This window comes from Sceloporus undulatus, chromosome 3 (genome assembly GCF_019175285.1).
Source record: "Sceloporus undulatus isolate JIND9_A2432 ecotype Alabama chromosome 3, SceUnd_v1.1, whole genome shotgun sequence".
Taxonomy (NCBI): Eukaryota; Metazoa; Chordata; class Lepidosauria; order Squamata; family Phrynosomatidae; genus Sceloporus; species Sceloporus undulatus.
The window spans coordinates 115,367,167-115,384,735 of record NC_056524.1 but is presented as its reverse complement, the minus strand read 5'-3'; positions in this window follow the sequence as shown (position 1 = coordinate 115,384,735).

The following is a 17,569-nucleotide window of genomic DNA, read 5'->3' as shown; positions in this document are numbered from 1 at the left end:
TGTCCAGCTAACCACACAGTGGACATAGAATTGTCTGTGGTAACAGCAGTTTTCTCTGAAGAGCTTGGGAAAATGTATCCCTGCCCCTCCCCACCGTTGATCTATAGATAATTACACACACTTTACTCGTGATTTACTAAGATGTCTCCAATGATGTTGCTACTATACATTTACTTACAATATGTGCAAAGGCTTACAAATGCTGCACATTTACTTACATAATCAGTTTTACCAGCATTGGGGTATCATGTTAGAGCTTGGAACGTTGCTTTGTTAGGCCTGTAGTCCAATAAGAAAATTTTTCTAAGCTGTGATTTAAGGTTAACTCAAACTGGAAAATCCACTTGGATTTTGCAGAAAATACTCATCAGTCATTACCTTGGAGCTCCTAGGCTGATCTTTAAAGGTTGCATGATTTCATTCATGATGAAGCACCATTTTATGTTTCCCCTAAGGAATACAGGAAGCTATTTTCCACAGCATCAGACTATTTGTCCATTTATCCCAGTATTGTCTCCTCTGACAGGCAATGGCTCTCCAGGGTTTCAGGCATGGGTCTTTCCCATCACCTGGTGCCTGATTCTTTGAACTGACAATGTATGGGATGTTCAACATGCAAAGTGTGTGTTCTTCCACTGAGCTATGGTCCCTCCTGTGGACCCCTCTCCTAATGGAGGAGGAGAGAAAATCAGACCAAGATTGCCCTTCAGTCTGGTTTAGAAAATGCTCAGAACTAAATAGCATAATTTCTTCTTGTGTAAATAGGAAAGGAGGAGGTATTGAAAATACAGCCATACGCGGCTTTCAGCATATGCTGAAAGCCACGCTCCAGTAGTGGCAATGGCATGTGCACCCATGGCATGTGTGCCATGCGACATGCATGAGCCCCATTGTTTTAAATGGCTCAAGCATTCGCTGCATTTCCCTTACATGTGAACGGACCCTTCAATTGAAACCAATGGGTATACACCATTGATTCATAAATTTCACCAGACATGTTCATGTATACAGCAGACATGTGGAAATCTCACAGAAATCTATTTAAGTGATTCATTATGATCTTACACCCTTTTGAATGTAACCAGTCTACTGTTAACATTCCCAAGTCTGGAGCTAACAACTCATAGTGTATTTCTATAGGATAGAAGATTTTTTTATGAATTGGCTAGCTCTTCATGGACTACAGTACTTCATTTTTACATGCTATGGCATCCTCATGGGAAAGAAGCTATTTGAAAGGCTTCCGAATGAAAACTTGGGGCCTAAAAATACAGGTCAAAATAAAGTTGCTTTTTGTCACTTTGGAGGTATGTTGTTTAAATGATGCATGCATCCTAAGAGGCTGGAAGGACTGGAGCACAGCTTTGGCGAAGCTTCTGGCCTCTTAAGATGTTTGTGTCATTTAAACAGATACCTCCAAAGTGACCCGAAGCAGCTTTATTTTGGCTGCTCTGTTCAGGCCCTTACTTTCTCTATTGTTGCTGTTGTTTGTTGTGTGCCTTTAAGCCATTTCTGACTTATGGAAACCCTAAGGTGAACTTTTCACAGTGTTTTCTTGGCAAGTTTCTTCAGAGGGAGTTTGGCATTGTCATCTGAGGCTGAGTGTGTGTGATTTCCCCAAAGTCACCCAGTGGTTTTCATGGCCAAGTGGGGATTTGAATCCTGTTCTCCAGAGTCATAGTCCAATAGTCAAACCACCGCACTGGCTCTCACAACTTCTCTATTACTATAGTTTTCATTTTAATTGGTCTTCTATGGTGACCCACAAGTCCTTTCTGCTTATGGGGCTTGACTTTATGTCCACTTTGCTTACCACCAGAATCTTACCAGTGATACTTCAGAGATCCCTCTCATTTGCAAAAGCTATCAAACAAATCTTAGCAGCAATGCCACAGAAAACCCTCTCCTATTTTCTAGCCCCCTCTTTAAAACAAATCCATACAACTCATGGAAAGTCCCAGTTTTTTGCTTCTAAGAAGTCTTCCATTTGGAATGTCAATTTGAAATTGGCCATTACAACTTCAGCAACAACCAGAAATCCACTGCCAAATTTTGAGGCATCTACCACACTATGCTAATGTGCTATTGACAGTTCCCTGTTTTTCACTTCTAGGAAGCCATTTTCTTTCAAAATTTGGCTTGAAACTGGTTACTGGAATTTGGATGGCCAATTGAAAACTCAAACACTATTTCTTGATAGGTTATCACAACCCCAATTTTTTCCCCCTTTTGGGAAATCCCCCATTTTGAATGCAGGTTGCATTACCCACTTTCAACTTCAGACAACATCCAAATTACTTTGTCAGATTTTGAGTTGACTATCATGATTGCCTGGTGAGTTATGGCTGACCATCCTTTTTTACTTTTTACTTTCCTTTTCTCTCCCTTTCTTTCTTTCTTTCTTTCTTTCTTTTTGCTTTTAGCTTCCAGCAAGTACATTTAGAATGTCAGCCTGAAACTAAGCACTGCAACTTGGATGGCAAGCAAAACACTCTGTCAAATTTAAAGATGACTAGTTCAATACCCTAAAGAGTTATGGCTGCCACAGACACACAGATAATGTCTTTTCCTGTTAAAAATCTATGACCTGTTTTTCATTTAGGACAATCAAGGTTCCAAGGAGGTCTCTTATCTAGGCATGTGCCAAACTGAAAATGGCCTGGCTTCAGAAATATTGCTTCATGATAGGAGTAGGGCATAAAATCTGCTATGTCATTGGGTGGAGCTCTTTTTAGATAAATTATGCTGCCTAAACTACACAACCACCATTGCTTTTTAAAAGGCTACTTTGCATAACATTGTACCCTTCTCCCAGGCCGGGAAACGGCGCAGGGGTCGCTTGGCATCGCGGCGATCGCCACGGTGCCAAGCGGCCTCCTCCTCCTCCCGACTTGGGAGGAAGCCTAGGCCTGCTCCCAGGCTGGGAAGGGGCACGGGGGCTGCTTGGCATTGCGGCGATCACCACGCTGCCAAGCGGCCTCCTCCTCCTCCCCGGCCTCATGGAGACCTTGGAGGACCCCGTGGCGCACGCGGGGGCAGAGGTGGCCGCGGGTGGTGCCGTCTCGGTCTTGGCGCCAAACCGGACCGGGACCGGGACAGCACCGCACAAAGCGGGATTGCCCCGCCTACAGGCGGGATATGTCATCCCTATTTACAAGGGTGTTATCATGCTGGATTTTGTGATATTAAATAGCAACAAATTGGATTTGTTGATGAGAGTGTAGTTGGCTTGGCTTTTCCTATTTCCTGAATCAACATATTTTCTTAATCATTTGTTTGTTGACACTTGATCCTCCCCAGACTTTCACAAATTACGTACGTAACAGTATAGCAGCTTTCATGTTAGGTCAGCTCACTAGATTCTTGCATGAGCAATTAAAGGATTGCAAGGTGGGGAGAATAGAACCATGATTTTTTTTTGTAGATAATTTTGGTGGTAATTTACCAAGCAACTTGCAATTGCGTAGTTTGAACAGTGGTGTTGCACAATGGACATATTCCTGAGTGGGGAGCCTTGTCATAGTTGGTCATCAGGTTGTAGCATGTAACTTTGTGGGGCAGGCTGCCCTTGTTGAAGGACAATGCAAAGAGAGGGGAGGCACTGACAATCCAGAACAGAATGGTATGGACAGTCATAGATGGCCTGTGCCCTGCTGACAAAATGTCCCCACATTTTGCTGCGCCCTGTTGTGTATTGGGAGCCCTGTTGCACAATGGGATATCTTACATTTTGCATCATCACAGTTCTCCAAAATGACTATCAGTGACATAGCTCTGTCATTGTTAAGTTACACATCACAGCCCATGATTCAGTATCTCAGCCTTGTATCTTGTAAATTAAGATGGTCTGGATCTTAAGCAGTGACATTTTGCTAGCAGCATAGTTGGTTTCATCAGTAACTTCTTCATTCCCACAACAGCTCCCCATGTTCCCCCAAGTTCAGCTCTGGAGACATAGAAAACTTTCTGGCGCTGGGTTTCAAGCCACCTGAACTAGAGCAGGGGGAGAAAAGGTTCAATTTTCTGCCAGTAGCCTTCTAGTTATTCCTTATCAAAAAAGAGTAAAATTTGCAATTTGCATAACGTCTCAGCACACCTCTGTACAAAGTGCTCCTAGCCTTCTCCCTTCTTCTTACCAAACCTGACTGTGAAGATGGTAGGACCTATATAAGAGGTTCCTCTAAAGTTCTTAGAGCCAGGCAGTCATTGTGCTTTAAACATACAGACCTGAGCCATATGCAGCTTTGTATGTCATAAACAGCACAAACAGACCACCAGTCCCTGTGAATGGTTGCAACAGGGCAGCTGTATTATAGTGAATCCCTTAAATTAAGTATGCATGCTATGGAATGATACATTCTTTTGTTCTTTCAGAACTTTCTGGTGATCTAAATCATCCCAAGTTCTAGCATTTTAAGGGGGAAAATCTGTCCACTTCCCGTACATCCAGATTTGTATATACTTCTTATAAACCTTAATGCTTTAGCCTTTCATCATAGGGAAGGTATTGCAGCCCCTGAACATGTTAGAAAGTCTACTCTGTGACATTACTCATTTGTATGATATGCATTGTGAGACACGGTTATCAGAACGGCATACACAAATCCAAACTGAACAATGTCATTGATTTACATAAATCCATAACAGTATGGAAAGTTTTAATTTCAGACCCTATTCTAAAAAATTTCAACACTGGGATTCATTGTTTCTCCATGTGGAACTAACATATTTAGAAACCCATAAATAACATAAAATTTAGGTTCTATCATGATAATGTTGTTAATCATTTTATTCAAAATATTGATAAACCATCCTTTGTGGTATTAGATTTTCTATAGAAAATGAGGATGTTTTGTCCCTAAAATAACTCTGTGCTCTCCTGCTTTGGATCTATTCTATTTTTACAGTGCTTTGTGGTTGTTGTCAACTACTGCACTTTGATATTTTTGTAAGCTGCCTTGAATGCCATTTTTGGCAGGGAGTGGGTGGATTATGCAACCTTGCTCTACATGCATAGTTACATGCATACAGATATCTTGCTTGCCCTTTCATTGCTTACTGTCCCATTTTGCAGGGAACTATTTGGGAAGATCCATCACAGTCTGCTTTGAATCCCATCATCCTGAATGTCATCCACGACTTTGGCCACATCATAGCTATTCACTTCAGATTATTCATAAAGGTTAAATAGTACCTGTTCCAAGACAGATCTTTCAGAGGTCTCACTGAATTATGGACATTTATTTCCAAATCCCATTTTGAGAGGAAAAAAGGGTATAAATTCAGTAAATAAAATAAAATATAATAAATACTTTTTGTTTCCTGTTCCTTAAGCAGATACTGATTAATACACTGAGGTTTATTAAATATATCCAGCAATTCTTCAAACTTTTTGGTAGTTCAAGTGTATAATGTCTACTCATGTCATTTATCCTATGAGTGACATTCTAAGTGATATAATTTCTAATGTGGTGTCCAGCTCTGGGTACCACAGTTCAAGAAGGAGGGTCAACAAGATGCTAATCCAGAGAAGGGTGACCAAGATGATCAAAGACCTAGAAACCAAGACTTTAGAAGAATGAATTAGAGATTAGGGTATGTTTAGCTGAGAGAAGTACCTTGGAGAAACAGAGCCTGGTTGGGAATCTTTCAGGAGTGCTTTAATTATGCATTCCTGCAAAGCAAGGGACTGCACTAAATGGCCCTTGGGGTTCATTTCAATTGTAAGATTATATTATTCTGTCTGTTGCTTATCCATATGCTTCATGGCACTTTCAAAGGATTTTAAGTAAGAACAGCAAGTTTATCATTTGCGCACTGAAAAGACTCATTCTTCTGATTGGTTAAAAATAAAACAAAAACATGCACCTAACTGCTGTAAATCCACAGAATTAATTGCTGCATTGTGTAATGCAACACATTCCAGGACCTCATATCTTGTTGTTCCCAATGGTGGCATGTGGTGCGTGCAAACACACTGGTGCAGCTGCATGCACACACCTCCAGTGGGATGAATGAGGGGGCATCTGCAGATGCTTGAATCCATAGATGGCAAACCAGAGAATGGCAAGAACCGACTATAATTTCATAGATTGAATTGTCTGTACCAGGCAGTATTAGCAACTGGACCTATGCCACTGGCATTAACAACTTCTTTCAATGGTTTTCAATTTGTCTGAGACAGCAATTAGACCTTGGAAAGGCCTGGATCACTACTAGATCTCATTTTTAAAATCAAGGGTTTAATTGGGTTCCTTCCAAACCTCTAGTAAGGGAATTAGTTTTAATGTTCTTGTATGTCTTTTTAAAAGCTGCCACTTTCATGGCTGTGTTTGTTGCATATCCTCCAATGAATGCCACTGAGGCTAGGTAACTTGCTAATTTGTGAATTCACCCTAATTATAATATATTGATGAATTCTAATAAAGGTAGATGCATGTCAGCTTTGCAACATACAAGTTTTCTCCCACCTACTCTTTACCCCATTCCCATCCTATACATTTCCCTTTTCTCCGTACCAGCCCTTTCCAGCCTTATAACAAAAACAATCATCATTCATGTGCTTATCTCCGCAAGGTGACTTGTCTGTGTTATTATCACACTGTAGGCTGTACACAGCACCTGTACTGACAGTAACCACCTGCAGGCAGATACAGAAATCTGTTTCAGTCCAGATGGCATTCCGTCACTGCCAGCAGCTTCCTCTGTTTTATGGTATAACACTTCAGCTCCACAAATCAATCAGAGAGAAACAAGGAAGGAGTGCCCTTTTTTATTTTTTGAGATAATGTCCAGATTAGAAAAGGATTAAATCTGACCTCATCCACTTTGCTTTGGCCCTGTCCACTGCTGGATTGTGGCCTCTCTGTGATTTGTTTTTGTTGTTAGCTGTCCTTCAGTTGATTCCAACTCATGGCAACCCTGTGAATAAGACATCTCCAAGTATCCCTATCTTCCACTGCTTTGCTCAGGTCCTGCAAGCTCATGCGCATAACCCTCCTGACTGAGTCCTTCCATCTAGTCTTTGGTCTTCCCCTCCTTCTTCTACTGCTACCTTTCCTAGCATTATTGGTTTTTTTTCTAGTGATCCATGCCTTCTAATTATGTGGCCAAAGTATGATAGCCTCAACTTGATTATCTTCGCTTCCAAGAAGAGCTCTGGTCTGATCTCTTCAAGGACCCATTTGTTTGACTTTTTGGTTGTCCACAGCATCCTAAGCACTCTTCTCCAGTACCACATCTCGAATGAGTTGATTTTCTTTCTGTCTACTTCCTTCACTGTCCAGCTCTCACATCAGTACATGGTGACTGGGAATATAATGACCTGGACTTTCTAACTTTTGTGTTCAGTTGTATGTCTTTGCTGTTCAAGATCTTTCCTAGTTCTTTCATAGCTGCCTTTCCCATTCCTTCTTATTTCTTGATTGCAATCACTATTCTGAACAATGTTTGATCCTAAGTATGGGAATTCTTTAACTATTTCAATTTCCACATTGTCTAGATGGAATTTATGTAATTCTTCTGTGGTTTTTCTGTGGTATTTTTGTTTTCTTTATGTTCAGCATTAAACTTGCCTTTGCACTCTCATCTTTATCCTTCCACATTAACTGTTCTAAGTCTGTGTTGTTTTCCACCAATATTATGGTGTCATCCACTTACAATCTTAGGTTGTTGGTGATTCTTCCACTTGTCTTCACTCTTCCTTCTTCTCATTCTAACTCTGCTTTTCTTATGACATTTTCTGTATATAAATTGAACAAATAGCGTGATAGGAGGCAGCCTTTCCTGCCCCCTTTGCCTATTGGTAACTACTCTGTTTGTCCAAATTCTGTTGTGACATCCGAGATACTTCTGTTTTAATATCATTTTGTCTTTTAGTGGTAATTTATCTTTTTAAGTATAGTTTTAAATCATTTTAATATTGTCAATAATATAATCCCATTTTAAAGTTCATTGTTGATATGTCTTCTGCTTTATTGTGTTTGTAAATTGTATACTATCTTGAATCCCAATTTTGGGAGAAAGGTGAGATAACTACAACAACAGCAACAATTCTCAAATTGAAATGTGCCCCCCCAGGCTGAAAAGCATTCTTCACACCTGCTTGAGACGGGATGCTTTGATTTAGATTTCTTGCATGGCAGGGGGTTGGACTGGATGGCCCTTGTGGTCTCTTCCAACTCTATGATTCTATAGCCATGTTAGTCTGGAATAGTAGTCTCTTGTAGCACCTTTGAGATTAATTTAGAGGAAGAAGTTGGAAACATTAGTTTGCTAGACTTACGTCTGCTTCATCATACGCAACATCTGATGCATCAGATTTAAGATTATGAAAGCTCATGTTACCAACTTCTTTCTCATAGGTGCAAAACACACTGCAGAAATAATCCTGTTTCAGACCGCTTTAACTGCCTTGGCTCAATGCTAGAGAATTCTGGGAACTGTAGTTTTGTGAGACATTTAACCTTCTCTGCCAGAGAGCTCTGGTACCACAATAAACTACAGTTCTCAGGATTCCCTAGCACTGAGCCAGGGCAGTTAAACCGGTCTCAAACTGGATTATTTCTGCAGTGTGTTTTGGACCTCAGTTAGTCTCAAAGTTGCTACAAGATCCTTTTGCACACGTCCTGATACTGATGATATTTTTTTAATTGTTAAAATTATAATGGTTGAACAGGATGGTATGAACAACAACAAAGAGATGTATATTATCAATCAACACTCTAAGTACACATGTGATGTAAATTGCAGATTATCCCTTGAAAGCTCACAGAAGATAATATTGTATATACTCATGTATAAGCCTAGAAATTTAGGTTAAAAAGTTGACCAAACAACAACAACATGGAGTCGATTTATCCATGGGTCAATGTAACTACGTATTTTAACGCATATAAAACAAGAGTTTAATCTGCTCTGGAAGCACTGACTCCTTCTACTCTCTCAGCCATCCAGCTTTTAGTATGTGCACAAATATTCTGTTGGAATTTTGTAAGTTCTTTGGCATTGTTTTCCTTTACTTCATCCTTTACATCATTCATTACGTGCGCCTACATTTTACCCTGAACTTATCCATGGGTCATATCAAAATCCAGAATTTTGGCCCCAAAGCATGCCCTTGATTTATATATGAGGCCAACTTATAGTTGAGTATTTATGGTAATTCATATACAGTAGTTTTGAAGGTTAGATAAAACGGCTTTCGAAGATCAAATAATAGATCTGATCCTGGTGATTTAACCTGAGGCCCAGGAACAAGTTGATGAGGAAACTAGACACTATTTTAAATGCTGCAATGTATATTAGATTTCTGGCGGGATGGAATGAAATTCTTCCAAGAGCTTGAACAAGTTACTTTCTAGATTACATCTCCCAGAGTCCTCAAGTCAGCATGGCCTGTGGTCATCTCATTTGGGGATTCTGGGAGACTTAATTCCCCCCCCCCCTCAAACTTTCCCAAGCTCTACTCATTCTCTGTTCTACTATATTATTCTGAAATGGGAATGAATAATTTCTGCTGATTATAGTATAAGAATTCTGGTCATAACATATAAGTAAAGGGAAACTAGCATCACTGTCACTGGACTAGATGGGCCTTGGGGTTCCTTTCAACTCTATGATTCTGTAATATTTTTGATAGATTTTAACCATCACTTGCCTTATTCAGTGGCCCTCTTCAGTTACAGAAGCTGCACTGGGCACATGAAATGTTCCCAGCAAAACATAAAGTTTCCCAGCAGCACATGTGGAATTGTTATCTCCGCTGATGTAAACAGAGAGGCTGTTTGTATAAAATAGCTCAAGGTGATCTACCAAACTACAACCCCCTTTATTTCACCATAAATCCTTTCAGGTTAGTTGGACAGAGAACAGGGAGATAGAGGAGATTATCACACTAGGGCCAACTCAATAACAATCTTATAACAAACAATGCTATTGGATGATAATGAGAGCATGCCGCTATAGTGATCTATAGTTCTGCACAGCTGGGCAATTGCACTATTATAATGAAAAAATGAAACAACAACACAGTCACATTCTGCATACAAAAGCCCATCACATTGCTGTATCATTACTATATCATTATTAGACGTTTTGTGCATGCGTCCTTATCGTGCTTCTGTGCATGTTGAAAAATGTGGTTCCATCCAATCACAACAAAATAAAATTTCTATATTTAAGAGCATGATATACATCCAATTCAAATAAACTAGTGCCCTATACCTCAAAATAAGAAAGAAATCTACTCTGAAAACAATCCTAGCAATGACAGCTAATTGCCTGTGCCACAGTGCAGTCTAGGAAAAGCTCCCCGATAGTGCTCCCTGAGAGTGCAAATGCTTTGTTATTGGCTTCCACACCTTCGCAATAGCACAAATGAAGCACTATTGGCAAACCTTTCACGATTTAATAAAAAGTTACAGGACAATTCTAGGTTATTAATGGGAGAAGTACTGGATGAACGCAGTGTCATGTGAAAATCTTCATGGGATCACACTATAAGGACAGGAAGCATTCAGTTTTTCTCCCTTTTTATAACGCTGTGTGATAATCTCCAGGGGCTATACAGCATTTAATTGACCATGGCAGTTAGGGTTGCAGGTTAGAGTGGTGCAAGAAAGTGTGAGTGTGGAAAAGCAAACAGGAAAGGATAGCAAACATCTAAATTAGCAGTTAGTGAATATAAACATAAAAAGTTTGCTAACCCTAATACTGTATTTCTTATGTTACTGAGAAAGTGTTGCCTTAAGAAGTACAGTGGTCCTTGGTATCCGCTGAGGTTTGGTTCCAGGACCCCCCGTGGATATCAAAATCTGTGGACGATCAAGTCACATTAGATACAGTGGCAGAGTATATGAAATGGCCTTATATAAAATGGCAAAATCAAGGTTTGCCTATCGGAATTTATATATATTTAAAGTATTTTCAAGCCATGGCTGCTTGAATCCATGGATAAGAAATCCATGGATAAGGCAGGCTGACTGTAGCTTAAAAACACTTTGTGCAAATAAAACACAATGTAGCCAAGATATTTTGTGAGAAGTACTGGCATGCAAAGCCATGGATTTCAAATGACTCACTGGGCTATGAGTGTCAATGGGAAGAAAATGTCTTTATTATATCAGTAATTTGAAATACAGACTGTGAAACCTCATTTTTTTCATGGGAATCATTTTTAGCCTCAATGGACTATCAAGGTAGTAGTGTTAAGATTGGTTTTTTACATTTTCATTAGCATTATATTCAACTTACATAGATGTGTGTCTTCCTGATTAATTGCAACCTAGGTGCCTTTTTATTGAAAGAAATATTAGTTTCCAACCCACCTAATTTGTTAGTAGGTGATAGTATGAATGTATGAGATGGCTAGAAGTTTTAAAGTTAAACAATTCAGGCATTTGTTACAAGGATAAAATGGTGATCTGGGAGACAGACAAAGAGAGGGAGACAGCTAGTGTGGTGTAGTGGTTACCTAAGTATCTTTGTAAGATGTGGTCTGCCATCTTGAATTTGACTAATGTTCAACAAGAGCTTGGGAAATCTAAGTTCTAGCTTGGACTCAGCCACATGGTGACCTTGGGCCAGTTTCAGCTTGGCCTATCTCACAGGGGAGTTTATCAAATGGGAGGAATTTATCTTAAATTCGAATGAAAAGAAAGTGGGGCTAAAATGCATTCACTTAAAGTAGCTAGTTTTGTGCAGTTACATGAATACGCATTGCATTCGAACTGGCTCCCCATTGCCCGAAAATAGCATGCCATTGCCCAAATTTGCATGTGGCAGTCTATCACACAATAATGTGAAACCATATGATTGCATTCAGACTGACTTCCCATTGCCCGAATTTGTGTGTAGTGGGTTATCACGCAATAACGTTAAACCCCATGATTGCGTTCAGATTGCCATTGGATTATACTTCCAATTTTCCTTGTCTGATAAACTCCAGGGTTGTTGACTTGACCTAACTGAAGAAATGTTAGGCTAGAAATATTACTAACCAATAAATGAATATATATTCAGCAGCACATCATGATTCTTATGAAGATGTATAGAACCTAGACTTGGCCTTGGGTCTTTGATATCATCTGCTCAAAACTTCACATGTTCTGATGCTGAAAGGGAGATGCCATGGACGTGAAGTAGATATAAGGTGGAGATGAACTAGAGTGGGATCAAGTAGATACTTGGAGGGCCTTTTTCAGGTCTTCCTGATCTCATTGGGAGTACATGACTGCCATTCACTTCAGTCATTTTTAGGTGATTTTTCTGCTGAATATAACCACACTATCAGCCAGAGTTATTTTTCAATGGAAAACTGTGAGTTTTTAGCCAACTTTTTTTTTAAAAAAATGAGGTTGAAATTTAGGAGAGTTCTGTGGGGCTGAGGGGTGTCTACAGATGAATTCAACCCCAAAGTCTGCATGCAGCTTGTTGGCCACACAATTTTCACCCTTGGAGTAGTAACTCTCAGGTTGAAATCCCAAACTATGAAAATAACTTAGTGACACTGGCACTTAGTGACACTCTTAACTCTCCATCTACTTTAAAGGAACCTTTTGAAGTGAACAGGGGACAAATATATTCAGGTATGTTGTCCTCCATTCTCCTCAGAGGGGTTTAGAGACCGTCACCATTACAAAAGGATTTGGATAAGTCTCGGAGCAACATCCTGAATTAGTTGTACATATATTCGTGTAAACATATAGAAATCCATGGTGAAGATTTATTGTTCAAAATGACAGCACCTATGACCAAATCTAGGATAGCAATGTTTCCCAAATACAGTGGACCCTTGTTATACACTGAGGTTTGGTTCCAAGATCCCCCGTGGATAACAAAAATCCATGGATGCTCAAGTCCCATTAAATATAATGACATATGGTGTCCCTTATAAAAAATGGAAAATCAAGGTTTGATATTTGAAATTTATATATATATTAACATTTTCAAACTGTGTATGCTTGAATCCATGTATAAAAAATCCATGTATAAGAAGGGCCGACTGTATATAACTTCCAACATTTCACAGATGAAAACTGAGACACAATTTGAAGAAGAAGAAAAAGCATGGCAAGATCTAAATCCCTACTAAAGCATACCCTCCAACACTTCATAGATGAAAACAGGGAAACACGACAAAGCAACATCAGAGTGTGATCGAGATGGCAAAAGTTATTTAAAAAGAATAACACATAGCAGAAGCCATCACAGTTTGCTTTTGTCTGAGCCTATTGGGAAGGGCAGGATTCCCTCTCTCCTCTTCTTTCCTTGCATGTAAACTATAAACCAAGGGGGGATATATACTGGTGGCTCCATGCCACTCGTCTTTACTCCTCGTCGGTGCCGTACCAACCACGCTGCACAGCACTGACACGCTCCCTAAAAAGAAACCACTTAGAGCAGCTTCTTTGTAGTAGTGCAATAATGGTGCTCACGCACCATGATACTGCTGCTTCCAGTGAGCGCCATTTGGACGCGTGGACGTCAATGCATCATTACCATGAGCCCCATGTGGGGGGCACAACAAGATGGTGCATGGGTGCCGCTAGTAGGGCTGGATGTGTATGAACGCCCAGCATTCCAGAGCCCTAATTTCAGCCCCAGGCCACCACAAAGCAGCAGTCTGTACCAGGCCTACGTTTGCCACAATATAAATAAGCTGAGGATAAAGGGGGAGAGTGGGAGAAGGAAAGAGAAACAGGAATGTTTCAAAAACACCTGAAAAGTGGATAAAAGATCTGTCTTTCTGTCCCTGCCAAATTAGGACAGCTGGAGGGTATGCAAAGGCAAGGCAACAATATTGAATTCAATTTCTTGCAAATGCTGTTCAGTTTTATGGTATATTGGGGCTCTATTGAGATCTTGATCTTATCATGCTGCAAAATTTCATTGCTGTACTAAACCAGAAGAGCAAACAAATCTTTCAGGTTCCCATGCACAAAATCAATCCACTTTTCATTTTGCAAAACCCCATCCTCCCCCAAAAAAACATGGATTAAGAGGAATGAAGAGAAAGTTGGGAAAAAAATAGAATCAGATGTCATTCAAAGAAATTACTGCTCTTTGGAGGATAGTTTGGGGCTGAAGCATCATGTTACCATGCTGTGCCTTTCAAAGTTGCCGACAGTTCCTGTCATTAATAATCAGTAAATAAGATCTGCAGGTGGGCATTGAAGGCACCCGGTCCTGAGCCAAGAAACAGTAGCTGGAGCGTCTGTCTCTAAGATGGGTGGCCAGACTCATTTGCACAACCCTGCTTATGTTTCCACACAAAAGGGCAACCCTACTTAGCATAGCTTCAGGGAAGCTGCCACAGTACAGGGAATGCTAATTACTGTTACCAACTGGCAATGATGCATCCAAAATTAAATGGCCTGCGACTGAACAGATGAACAATTTTTATAGCCCTAAGATTGAGGAACATGATTTTTTTCCCCAATTAGCACCATCCATTGGTTTAAATGGTTTAGTAGGAACATCTCCTTGATTAAGGCATATTTGTGTGTTTCATGCATCATTGCTTTTGCGGGTTTACCCTGGTATACAAAACCCTTGTTTTAAAAGCCAAATATTCCTTTACTGTTCCTCTATTTATATTTTAAAATCATATACCGCACCTTTCCAGCAACTTACTGTTCTTTTTTCTTTAAAGGATCAATCAATCAGGAAACAAAAGCATAATGAATCAGTCATAAGAATCAAATCAGTCAAAGGCAAGAACTAAAATATCTAAAAGCTGGGGAAGCAACACAGCAATAAAATGTGAAACTCTAAAGGATAATAAAAAGCTCAGAGCTCATAAAACACTTGGTGAAAGCGATGAGCTTTCACTAATTACATGTAAATAACAATTGTGTCTGTCAGACCTCCCTTGCATAATATTTCATGAGCAAGCCAGTGGGAGATCCAGGTTCAAGTCCCCACTCAGCCATGACACAGCCATGACATTCATTAGGTGTTAGTCACTCCAGCCTATTTCACAGCATTATATAGCTAAAAGGAGGAGAACCATGCATGTGTCACTTTGACCTCTTTGAAGTAAAGGCAAGGGATAGAAATGTAACAAACAAACAAATAAGGCAGGAGTACATAGAGTTGAACAGACTCCATTCTTAGTAAAACATGCCTCAATTTGGACAGTGAACGTAACTGAAAGTGCATAACCAACCACCATTATTCTCCAGATGATTTTTATCAATGGGTAGGTATTGCCATAGATATTCCGGAAGCCAGAAAATTAATGGTGTCAAAAACAACTTGAACTTAGCTGTGAAGCAAATAAGTAACCAATGCAACTCAAAACCAATATGTGTTCTATGTAACCCGCATAACCAAAGAGTGCCACATTTTGGACCACCTGAAATTATGATGACAGTGGATTAGAGTTTTAGTTTTCCCAATGGGGCATTTTTGTTGAACCAGCCAAAGCTGGTGGGGCAGCACTCATATCTGACTTAAGGGATTTATCTGCGTGTCTAAAAAAGCAATGCATAGCCAGATATCTTCCCAAGCTGCCAGCTTTAGAGTTCAGTTCTATTAAAAGTAGGCATACATCTCATCTCAACATTAGTCACTGCCCCTACCATTAGCATTTCCATCTTGTATGAATTAAAATTCTATTTATTCATCCTCATCTAGTCTGTTCATAATTCCAGGCAGTCATGGATGATGGAGGGCCCTGTCGGATGTGAAGAAGAGAGAAAGGAAGAATATAACTGAGTGTCATCATCTAAAAGCAGCAGGCTACAAAATTCCAAATGATTTCACCCTCTGTATTCAAAAATAGTGTACCTAAGATCACCTCCACAGAATTCTGCAAGACAGTTTCCATGAGAAAAAGGAATAACATTGAACATCATCTTTTGCATTTGCCTCTAAGGCAGGAGAAGAAGCACTGCAAAGTAGTACGTCCGGCTCAACCACCCCAGGCAGGTAGGGCAAAAATATACCAAGGCAAAAAGCTGCCTAAAAATCCAATGTAAATCATCTACTAGGGTGACCAAAACAGCAGCCTTTTCAAATCCTAACCAGAAATCACATTGAAATGAATCCAAATAATCCATTATATTTAAGAATCCAGTTAACTGAAATGTCACATGTCATTTGATAACTTTGGATAGGGCTGATGGCAAACTTCAGACAGTCCTAGGGCATGGGGCTGCCCAAGGCTATGCCTTCTCCCATCTACTGCCATCCTACCACCGAATTCTTCCCCTACTCCTTGGCCACTGCTTCTGTTACCAGTAAAGGATCTGCTCTTTTGTGGATTTTGGGGTGGTAATTGTATTTTGCTGCATGCCCCACATACCCCCAACATGCTTATGTTGTCTCCTTTTCCTTCTTCTCTTTACTTGCTCACTAGGGCTGCTGCCTCATCCTGCCTTTTTCCAGTCCTTTGTCCCCTCCACTTCCCTCTGAACCCTCTGATTATAATAAGACCTGGGTTGGCGCTGCTTTCTACTTTGCAACCCACCATCTAAGATTTTTCAAAACACAATGCCAACATTAGTACTTGAAGATATGAGGAAGAACATCAACAATCTAATATACATGGATGACACCATACTACTAGCGGAAAACATCACAGACTGGAACGTTTACTAAGGAAGGACAAAGAAGAGAGTGTAAAGGCAGGCTTACTGCTGAACTTAAACAAAACAAAAATAATGACCCTGGAAGATCTACATAAATTCAACCCAGATATGAGGAAATTGAAAAATTCAACCTAAACATGAGAAAGTGGAAAATAATCCAGGAAATTTCATGCTAAAATAAACCTGCCAGTTGTAAAGGTGCCACAAGGAATAAGGGGTGTTGGATGTTACTTACTATGTCATTAAGGACAGCTAGCACTTCTCCTTGTCAAAATAAATTGAATAGTCAGGGTGGAATTTAAAGTCTTCTTCAACATGATTTCTCTAGCCAGGAGAGACAAGGGTGGAATGGACGTGTAGGAGAGTGGCAACGTAATGAACTGACATGGAGGAAGCCACAAATCAAAAGGTTTTCAGGAAGCAAAGTTTGATTTCATCTTTGCCACTCTTCACAACAGGACATCTAGTTCTTGGTCGTCTTTGGCTCTTGTTTGTCTGTCTCCTCCATGCTGTTTCCATCACATTCTTGGATGCTTGTGCTCCCTGTCTGTCCCACCCCTCACATACCTCTGGAATACTGTCATTGTCTTTGACCCTGAGTTGCAAGCATACGTTTCCTCTCATGCTTCCATCAAAGAAGCACCTGAGGCTGGAATCATATTTCACCTATACACCTGATTATATGCCTATCGACTTACTGAAGTTTTCTGTTTATGATCAAATGCTCTTTACCTAATCAATAAATTTATCAACAACATTTTGATATAAAGTAAATGCATTTTTGAGATTCTGAAGACAGTGTACAGGTTGGTTTGGACCTGATAACTTTATTTTAATAGTAATTAATTTCATTTAAAGTTTCAACACAAAAATAGATAGCTACTGCTTTAAAATTCTTTAAAAGTGATTCTCCCCCATTTCTTGAAAGCAGATAAAACAGTTACCTTTTAAATTGCTTTTTTAAAATATCTAAA